This window comes from Rattus norvegicus, chromosome 4, assembly GCF_021556685.1.
Source record: "Rattus norvegicus strain SHRSP/BbbUtx chromosome 4, alternate assembly SHRSP_T2T, whole genome shotgun sequence".
Lineage (NCBI taxonomy): Eukaryota > Metazoa > Chordata > Mammalia > Rodentia > Muridae > Rattus > Rattus norvegicus.
Window position 1 is genome coordinate 175,813,111 of NC_141537.1, and position 11,166 is coordinate 175,824,276.

General features: G+C 44.3%; 1 pseudogene; it reads right to left on the reverse strand.

Annotated features, from left to right (window-relative positions):
• Positions 1 to 3,199: 3,199 nt before the first annotated feature.
• On the reverse strand, positions 3,200 to 4,206 carry LOC134486895 (large ribosomal subunit protein eL42-like; annotated as a pseudogene).
• Positions 4,207 to 11,166: the final 6,960 nt, after the last annotated feature.

Below are 11,166 nucleotides of genomic sequence, written 5' to 3' on the forward strand. Positions count from 1 at the left end.
CAAACCGAATTCAAGAGCACATCAAAACAATCATCCACCATGATCAAGTAGGCTTCATCCCAGGCATGCAGGGATGGTTTAATGTACGGAAAACCATCAACATGATCCATTATATAAACAAACTGAAAGAACAAAACCACATGATCATTTCATTAGATGCTGAGAAAGCATTTGACAAAATTCAACACCCCTTCATGATAAAAGTCCTGGAAAGAATAGGAATTCAAGGCCCATACCTGAACATGGTAAAAGCCATATACAGCAAACCACTTGCTAACATTAAACTAAATGGAGAGAAACTTGAAGCAATCCCACTAAAATCAGGGACTAGACAAGGCTGCCCACTCTCTCCCTACTTATTCAATATAGATCTTGAAGTTCTAGCCAAAGCAATCAGACAACAAAAGGAGGTCAAGGGGATACAGATCGGAAAAGAAGAAGTCAAAATATCACTATTTGCAGATGATATGATAGTATATTTAAGTGATCCCAAAAGTTCCACCAGAGAACTACTAAAGCTGATAAACAACTTCAGCAAAGTGGCTGGGTATAAAATTAACTCAAATAAATCAGTTGCCTTCCTCTATACAAAAGAGAAACAAGCCGAGAAAGAAATTAGGGAAATGACACCCTTCATAATAGACCCAAATAATATAAAGTACCTCGGTGTGACTTTAACCAAGCAAGTAAAAGATCTGTACAATAAGAACTTCAAGACACTGAGGAAAGAAATTGAAGAAGACCTCAGAAGATGGAAAGATCTCCCATGCTCATGGATTGGCAGGATTAATATAGTAAAAATGGCCATTTTACCAAAAGCAATCTACAGATTCAATGCAATCCCCATCAAAATACCAATCCAATTCTTCAAAGAGTTAGACAGAACAATTTGCAAATTCATCTGGAATAACAAAAAACCCAGGATAGCTAAAGCTATCCTCAACAATAAAAGGACTTCAGGGGGAATCACTATCCCTGAACTCAAGCAGTATTACAGAGCAATAGTGATAAAAACTGCATGGTATTGGTACAGAGACAGACAGATAGACCAATGGAATAGAATTGAAGACCCAGAAATGAACCCACACACCTATGGTCACTTGATTTTTGACAAAGGAGCCAAAACCATCCAATGGAAAAAAGATAGCATTTTCAGCAAATGGTGCTGGTTCAACTGGAGGTCAACATGTAGAAGAATGCAGATCGATCCATGCTTATCACCCTGTACAAAGCTTAAATCCAAGTGGATCAAGGACCTCCACATCAAACCAGACACACTCAAACTAATAGAAGAAAAACTAGGGAAGCATCTGGAACACATAGGCACTGGAAAAAATTTCCTGAACAAAACACCAATGGCTTATGCTCTAAGATCAAGAATCGACAAATGGGATCTCATAAAACTGCAAAGCTTCTGTAAGGCAAAGGACACTGTGGTTAGGACAAAACGGCAACCAACAGATTGGGAAAAGATCTTTACCAATCCTACAACAGATAGAGGCCTTATATCCAAAATATACAAAGAACTCAAGAAGTTAGACCGCAGGGAAACAAATAACCCTATTAAAAAATGGGGTTCAGAGCTAAACAAAGAATTCACAGCTGAGGAATGCCGAATGGCTGAGAAACACCTAAAGAAATGTTCAACATCTTTAGTCATAAGGGAAATGCAAATCAAAACAACCCTGAGATTTCACCTCACACCAGTGAGAATGGCTAAGATCAAAAACTCAGGTGACAGCAGATGCTGGCGAGGATGTGGAGAAAGAGGAACACTCCTCCATTGTTGGTGGGATTGCAGACTGGTAAAACCATTCTGGAAATCAGTCTGGAGGTTCCTCAGAAAATTGGACATTGAACTGCCTGAGGATCCAGCTATACCTCTCTTGGGCATATACCCAAAAGATGCCTCAACATATAAAAGAGACACGTGCTCCACTATGTTCATCGCAGCCTTATTTATAATAGCCAGAAGCTGGAAAGAACCCAGATGCCCTTCAACAGAGGAATGGATACAGAAAATGTGGTACATCTACACAATGGAATATTACTCAGCTATCAAAAACAACGAGTTTATGAAATTCGTAGGCAAATGGTTGGAACTGGAAAATATCATCCTGAGTGAGCTAACCCAATCACAGAAAAACATACATGGTATGCACTCATTGATAAGTGGCTATTAGCCCAAATGCTTGAATTACCCTAGATCCCTAGAACAAACGAAACTCAAGACGGATGATCAAAATGTGAATGCTTCACTCCTTCTTTAAATGAGGAAAAAGAATACCCTTGGCAGGGAAGGGAGAGGCAAAGATTAAAACAGAGACTGAAGGAACACCCATTCAGAGCCTGCCCCACATGTGGCCCATACATATACAGCCATCCAATTAGACAAGATGGATGAAGCAAAGAAGTGCAGACCGACAGGAGCCGGATGTAGATCGCTCCTGAGAGACACAGCCAGAATACAGCAAATACAGAGGCGAATGCCAGCAGCAAACCTCTGAACTGCGAATAGGTCCCCTGTTGAAGGAATCAGAGAAAGAACTGGAAGAGCTTGAAGGGGCTCGAGACCCCAAAAGTACAACAATGCCAAGCAACCAGAGCTTCCAGGGACTAAGCCACTACCTAAAGACTATACATGGACTGACCCTGGACTCTGACCCCATAGGTAGCAATGAATATCCTAGTAAGAGCACCAGTGGAAGGGGAAGCCCTGGGTCCTGCTAAGACTGAACCCCCAGTGAACTAGTCTATGGGGGGAGGGCGGCAATGGGAGGCGGGTTCGGAGGGGAACACCCATAAGGAAGGGGAGGGGGGAGGGGGATGTTTGCCGGGAAACCGGGAAAGGGAATAACACTCGAAATGTATATAAGAAATACTCAAGTTAATAAAAAAAAAAAAAAGGGAGACCAAACAAGGCTATGATTGTTCACTATGAATTAGCACATGCTACCCACCCAGCTTTCTGGAGGATGAATTTCAGAGCAGTGGACTGGACTTGAACTTGCGAACATCAAATAGTTTTATGTTTAGGCACGGGCTGAAGTACTCACATGTATGTTGTTACTCCCTCTAGAAAAGCCGAGATGGCCTCTGTGTGCAGTTTATACATAAAGACAATTTTAAACCTGCTAAGGTAAGAAGCAGTTTGGGTTTTAATTAGCTAATCAAAGATGAGAGAAGATTAAGACCATGTTCAATAGTACGTGTATTTGTATTTTTCACTCTGAATGTAGAAACGTGTGCTGCTCTGGGGATGAATGGGTCAGCAATTGACGCACGTGAATGATACTGAAGGAACTCGGACGTTTGAGACGTCACATATATAACTCCTATGTCTCCCATGCCTGGCAAAGACCAACCAGTGCAGCCACCAGGCTGCTGGGACCCAACTGGACTTGAACTGCTTTTTCACAGCTTTGTTTAATTTTCAGCTCTCAGTGTATCAGGATGAGGAAAAACTTAGCGTCTGTTCCCCAGTTTCAGTTCGGATGAATCATACAATTAGATCGAAACAACGATTAAACAAATGTTTGTTATACTCTACTTTGAAATTATCAGAATAACCGATTGAATTTCTATTTTTTAGAGTATGGAGAGATGACTCAGTGGTTTGGAGCACCGGCTGCCTTTGCAGAGCACTCAAGTTCGATCCCCGACACCCATCTTGACGGCCCACGACCACCCACAACTCCAATTCCATGGAATCTGACTCCTTCCTCTTCTGGTCTGTGTAGGCAGCAGGCGCTCACACACAAATGCAGGCAAAATAGCCATACAGGCGTGTGTGTGTGTGTGTGTGTGTGTGTGTGTGTGTGTGTGTGTGTTTGTGTGCGCGTGCGCGCGCGCGCGCGCACGCGTGAAAGATAAAAAAAAAATGGGCGTAGAACTGGATCACTTGGCCCTTTCTCTTCTTGTCACCTCCCAGTTCAAAATGTTTGCATTTCTTAACAGCCAGCATCTCTTAGATCCGCAGTTGGGCTCAACGCACTCCAGTCTCAGCACAATCTTCCCTGTCGGTTTAGCCTTTTTGCAGAAAATGGACTTAGTCTGCCCGCCATAGTCACTCTGTTTCCTGTCATAACACTGCTTTCCCTGGGCTGACAGAGATCCCTTGCCCTTCTTGTACTGCGTCACCTTGTGGGGTTGGCACTGCCCACACTTCCTAAAGAATGTCCGATGGGTCTAAGGAACGGTCCCCATGTTTGCAGGAGCACCGACAGCTCAGAAAGAAAGAGGATAGAGCAGCAAACGAGTTCAGATTTCTTTTATCTTCTGCACACGATTGTTCAGCCTCTGCATTTGTGTGTGCACCATGTGTGTGCAGTGCCTGATAAAGTCAGAAGGCTTCAGATCCCCTGGAATTGGAGTTAGAGATGGCTGGTACAAAAGCTGGGTCCCCTGGAAGAGCAACCGGTGTTCTTAACCAAAGAGCAGTCTTTCCAGCCTCCATCAATCAATGTTCGATATAAAATAAATGTTAATAATCGTCTTACTTAAAATCTGGACTTGATGAAAGGCTTTTGTTAGATTATTAGAACAGGAATCATGTCACAAGGACGAGACCCTGTATTTAAAATGCAAAAAGATTTGACTGAATATACTCTAGTGAATTTGGGATTGGATAATCTTGTGGAATGTTGGCTTAGAATTTTGTAATGTGTCACTAATAACTCCACATAGGAAAAATATAGGTGTGGTGGTTTGTATATGCTGGGCCTAGGGAATGGCACTAATGCAGGACGTGACCCTGTTGGAGTGGGTGTGGCCCTGTTGGAGTAGGTGTGGCCCTGTTGGGGTAGGTGTGTCACTGTGGGTGTAGGCTTTGTTTTATCTTCCTGCAAGCTGGTCCTCCACTAGCCGCCTTCAGGTGAAGATGTAGAACTCTCAGCTCCTCCTGCACCATGCCTGCCTGGATGCTGCCATGTTCCTGCCTTGATGATAATGGACTGAACCTCGGAACCTGTAAGCCAGCCCCAATTAAATGTTGTCTTTTATAAGAATTGACTAGGTCATGGTGTCTGTTCACAGCAGTAAAACCCTGACTAAGGCAGTAGGAATGCCAAAGAAGTGACGGGAAATAACCAAAATTAAATCATCATTTTTTTTTAAAAAAAAGAAATAATGCATATTTTGAGAGCCCTTTTCATGACAGCTTGGTCTCAATGTGGAAGAAAAAGATATAAGTGAATCTTTTGTTTCCTTAGTGCAAAATGATCTTTGAAAAATAGTGACATTTGGACAAACTTGGAGAATGGGGACAGTCGAGGGGATTGACAAGGCTGTGATTGCCTTTTACTAACAGGAGCAAAATTCTGTAACCGAAAAGGTGCAGTTTGGTAATCCTCAGCCACAATATTGAAGGTACTGGGTGAAGACAGTAAGTCTGTCTAAGAAGGGAAAGGTGATCATTAGGAATAGCCACTTGGGGGGCTGGAGAGACAGCTTGGTGCTTATGAGCACTGGCTGTTCTTCCAGAAGACCCAGGCTCAATTTTCAGCCCTCACAGGGCAGCCCACAGCTGTCTGTTACTCCAGTTCTAGGGTGTCCAACACTGTCACACAGACATCTGTTGTCTTAGTCAGGGTTTCTATTCCTGCACAAACATCATGACCAAGAAGCAAGTTGGGGAGGAAAGGGTTTATTCAGTTTACATTTCCACATTGCTGTTCATCACCAAAGGAAGTCAGGACAGGAACTCACGCAGGTCAGGAAGCAGGAGCTGATGCAGAGGCCATGGAGGGGTGTTACTGGCTTGCTTCCCCTGGCTTGCTCAGCTTGCTCTCTTATAGAACCAGGACCACCAGGCCAGGATGGCACCACCAACAATGGGCTGGGCCCTCCTGCCTTGATCACTAGGTGAGAAGCCTTACAGCTGGGTCTCATGGAGGCATTTCCTCAAGGGAGGCTCCTTTCTCTGTGATAACTCCAGCCTGCGTTAAGTTGACACACAAAACCAGCCAGGACATCCATGCAGGCAAAACACCAACACATGTGAAAAAAAATTAAATCTGAAGCCTGGTAGGAGTGAAAAGTGGTATGGCCGTCTTGAAATCTGGGCCTAGGGGCTCCTCCAGCACCAAACTACAAGGTGCCTTGGTAACTCTGCTCCTGAGTGTTCGCCCAAGAGAAAGGAAAACACGTGTCTACATGGAGTCCTCTACTTGAATATCTGTAGCAGCGTTTTCTATCAAGTCTGAGAGGGTAACAGTATGGCTATTCAAGAGCAGATAAACGGATTGGTAAGAGGAGGTGTAGCCATACAATGGGATAGCTTTCCACCTAGGAAGAGAAAAAAATAGATACAGCAGATAACCCAGCAGAGTTAAACCTTGAAAATCCCAGACTGAGTGCCCGTCATAGAGGGCCACACACTAGATGTCTGGGTGTGCAGCAACCAGAACAGGCATGTCTATGGAACAGGAAGTAGATCAACACTTGCTGAGATCCGCCAGAGAGGGAGGAATTGAAGGAGCTGTGGCCAATCAATTGCTGTGATGCCTAGGGTCTGTTTTACTTTTCTTTCTCAAATTCACACAAACTAAGACCATGTGTGAAGAGTGAACCTCGTTGGGAATATGCTTGCATGAGATTGGCCCGTAGGCAAGCATAAGGGGTGTTTTCTTGATCTATGATTGCTGTGGGAGGAGCTAGCCCACTGTGGGTGTTGCCACTCCTAGGCACCGGGGTGGTCCTGGGTGCTAAGAAAGTGGGTTGAGAAAACATGGGGAACAAACTGATTATCAGTGACCCTCCATGGTCTCTGCTTCAGTTCCTGCCCTGCTTGAATTCTTCTCCTGGCCTCCCTTTATGGTGGACTCTTAAGTTGTGATATAAAATAGCCCCTCTCCTCCCCAACTTGCTTTGGTCATGGTCTTTACCACAGCAATAGAAAGTAAACTAAAATAGTAATCTCAAAGCATTTTTACGTAATCTATACCTCCCATTGTGGGAGTGAGAAACATGGAATGTAGAGCATGGTAAATTACAACAGTTAACGCAGACGATTTGAACTGATGAAAGAAACTAAGAAAGAAAAGGATATTGGGAGATGGGTATGTCAGAGTGCAACAAAATTAATAATAATAATAATAATAATAATAATAATAATAATAAACCAAACCAGCACACCTGTCAGATGATAATGTATATGACAAGGACAGGTTAGGGGTCATTGCATGTGGTAGCTGTGACAGGTGCCCAGCTTTCTTGGTTGTTGAGTCTTGCATTGTGACACCATTTGTCTGGCTATTGTGATGCTATTTGTCTTGCACTGGGACACTATTTCCTTGCTATCTGTCTGGCAGCGTGTAGGCTTTGCTTGGAGAACACATTAGTTTTGTTTCTTTAGAAATGTTTTTGGATTTATTTATTTTGCTTTATGTATGTGGATCTTTTGCCTGCCTGAGTGCACATGCACCACGTTCCTGCCTGCCTGTTCGATCCTCTGGGGTTATGGATGGTAGCAAAACACCCTGTGGGCTTTCAGAATTGACCCTGAGTCATCTACAAGGGCAACAAGTGCTCTTAAGCTCTGAGGCACCTTCCAGCCTCCTGGATTCCATTTCTGATGTGGTGCTTCCGGTCTGGAATTCTATGTCCACCAACACAGACACTTCTATGACCTTTCCTCCTCATGCCATTGTGTGGTTGTGGTTGTACACACACACACACACACACACACACACACACACACACACACACACTACACAGACTCACACACAGAAATGATTCTGGTGATTGGCAATGCTGGCCCCTCAGTGTCTTCTCAAGCTTTCAGGTTGGTCGATGGTCTACTGGCCTGTCTGGTAAATACAGCTTTAATTCATTGAAAGCTGCTAGAAACTTGACAGCCAGGATGGTAGTGTAGAAAATGGAGACACTGTGTGGCCAGTCCCTTCTTAAGACTTCAGCTCCTTACCCCCTTACATAAGCCTTTCCCCAGGCATGGCAGCTCTGGGCTGTTTAAGGACTTCAGCATGTGGGGTTTTAATCCTTTTGATTTCGGAGGTTTTAGAATTCAGAGATTTTGATCTTTCCTAATCTTGAGATTCAGGATCTGTGACTTTTAGGGTTTTAAGGTGCTCAGGGTCTTAGAGAGTTAGGGAGCTCAGGTGCTACCATTTGGGATTGTGACTGGCACCGGTGCCACCCCAAGTCTTTCTCATGTGCTCCCAGAACATGCAGCCTTGCCCTTCCTGTGTGCATATCATGTCTGCTGCAGCTTACTCCCTTTCTCCATCTGTTCTCAACCTGCACTTTCCAGTAGCACTCCTGGGATTGCACATTTTACACGTGGGAATTTGGATGTGGGAGACATTCAATACCCAAATGATAGCATCTGTCTTTATACTTGTGTGCAAATTAAGACAGATTGAAGAGGTCTAAAAATCATGCTATATGCATGGGAGATTAAAGAAACAAGGCAGCTTCCTGGAAACATGCACACACACACACACACACACACACAGACACACACACACACAGACACACACACACAGTCACAGACACTCTCTCTCTCTCTCTCACACACACACACACACACACACACACGCAAGAGGGGACTCAGTAGAGTAGCTTATAGGCTGCTGTTCAGGTAGTTCATTAATGGCTGTCTCCTGACCTAAAGGACAAGAATCTGGTAATTGTTCAGTGTGTGTGAGGCTGGATATCTCAGCAGTGCCAATCTGGTGCTGGATCCTAGAGGATTCCTAGAGAGCTGCTGGTCTTCAGTCTGTGTTGTACTCCTGAAGACATGGGTTTTAATGCCAGTGAAGGGATACCTCAGCAACAGGGTAAACGAACTTGCCAAGTGAGAGTGAAGGCTAGCAGGCAAAAGCAAATGTCCCTTTTCTGTGGCCTTATGTGGGCTGCCATTCAAAAGGTATGACCTGGGTGTACAGTGGGTCTTCTCCATCCCTCCCATCCCACCCCATCCAATCAAGAAATCCCTCACTGCTGTGCCCACCTGCTTGGACTTCAGTTGATTCCAGGTGTGGTGAAGTTGACAACCAAGATTATCGGTAACACTTGGTGATTCTAGACTGTGTCAAGTTGACACTAGGGGCTTACCAGCAGAGAAGGACAGGTGCAAGGGTTTGTCAGTTGAGCAAGTTTTGTGGTAGGAAGCAATCTGGGGCCTCAGGCAGGATAGTTCTTCTAGGCTTGCTGTTTTCTTGTGAGTGACTTCTCATATACTAGGGCATGTCATCACTTGGTAAAGACCATCGCTGCTGTCACAATCAGAAGTTGGCCTAGATACTCTTGTTTTGTAATTACAGTCGTTTCTTACTGTGGGTAATTACTTCCTTAATGATTCTTTGTATCTCTTCCGACTCGAAGGGCAGATCAGTGGAATCCACTTTGAGAACAGCCACCCATCCTTTTACATCCACTGTAGGAGCCAGAAGGCACTCATGCGTGTACCCATTCTCGGAGACGCTAGCCTCAAGTCTACCAGCCACATGGGTAATAATCAGGACAAGTAAACCCGAAATGACCTGTCTTTCTACTTCTGACTGTGTCACCAGGGATAATCATTCAATACTTGCTTAGTTTAAAGTAGGGAGTGGATAATACAGTCTGGCATTATATAAGACAATTCTAAAAATCTCCCTAACCCCAGGGAGTTTTTGAACTATTTCTGAAGCCGCCAGATGCTGTATAGAATTTAGGTGCAAAGTCTCTACTACAATGCCAAGTTTATTGGCTGGATTTCTTTTTCTTTTCCCCCCTTTAAAATGATATGTATGTGTGTGGGTATGTGCATGTGAGTTGCAGTACTCACAGAGGCCAGAAGAGGGCATTATACCAACCAGAGCTGGAGTTACAGGAGGTTGTGAACCACCCATTGTGGGTACTGGGGACAGAGCATGGATTCTGTCTTAATTGCTGCTCTCTCTCCAAACTCTTGGTTGGATTTCTAGATTTATCTTCACAGCTGGTTAATTAGGTAACTTCAGACCAAGTCATTTCTCAGTGTGGAGAATTAAGAGACAGTAGAAAATGATTAAGGCCCTTTCTGACTCTGAACTCCTAGGAACTCTTAATATCTATGGTATTTCAGTTAATCTTCAGTGCCCTTCACATGGCCATACATATTAGGGTATATGTGGAGCTTGGTTCATAGCTATGGAACTGAAATTTAACCCCTCATGGTGCATTCAGAGGTTTAGAGTACCCAGTTTTATTTTTTTGTTTTCCACTTCGTGTAGAGCTAGGATACTCTAGTAACTACAAGCTCCGCCCCGGCCTGACACTTAAGAACCTATTTTAATCTCTCCCACCTACGGTGGCTAATGGACAGCCTGTGTCTGGTATTTGAGATTTCCCATTCTTTCATAATCACCCCGTTTCAGATTGTCCATTTCTAGCTCTAAACAAAGGAAGGGTACTTACCTCCTTGATTATTCTGGAGGGATTCTTCATTTATGTTAACCTTCCTGCTTCCTTAGATGGGGTGCATTCCTCAAGAGTCACCATGACAGACGGTGTGAGCAATGTCAGTCAGTGACCAGAAGGGATTCTCACTCGGATGGGCTCCTTTTGTGATCTGCTTCTTTGAGGCTGCATGGAGAAGTCTGGTAGGTTCCACACCAGAGAGCAGATCCCTGGGCTCTGGGACTTCCCTGTGACTTGGAAAGCCACTCCATCTGTGCCCTTTCTCTTCAGTTTTACACATGTGGTCCATTGGTTACACTTCCATTGCTGTGAAAATATATCTGACAAAAAACGACTACAAAGGAAGGGTTTATTTTGGGGCAAAGTTAAAACATACTGTCTACCCAGGTGGGGAACCAGAGCGGCAGGAGCATGAGGCCACTAGCTAGTCACATTGTATCAGTCAGAAGCTGGTCACATTGTATCAGTGAGAAGCTGATCACATTGTATCAGTCAGAAGCTGGTCACATTGTATCAGTTAGAAGCAGAGAGAGAGAGAGAGAGAGAGAGAGAGAGAGAGAGAGAGAGAGAGAGAGAGAGAGAGAAGAATGCTAGTGCTCACCTCTCTTTCTCTTTGTTATTCAGGGTAGGATCCCAGCCCATGGATGTCACTGCCCACTTTTAGGTTTGGTCTTCCCACCTCTGTCTAACCCAGACACTCCCTCATAGGTAGAGGAGGGGCTTGCTTCTCTCTTTGCGGATCCTAGATCCTAGGAAGCTGAC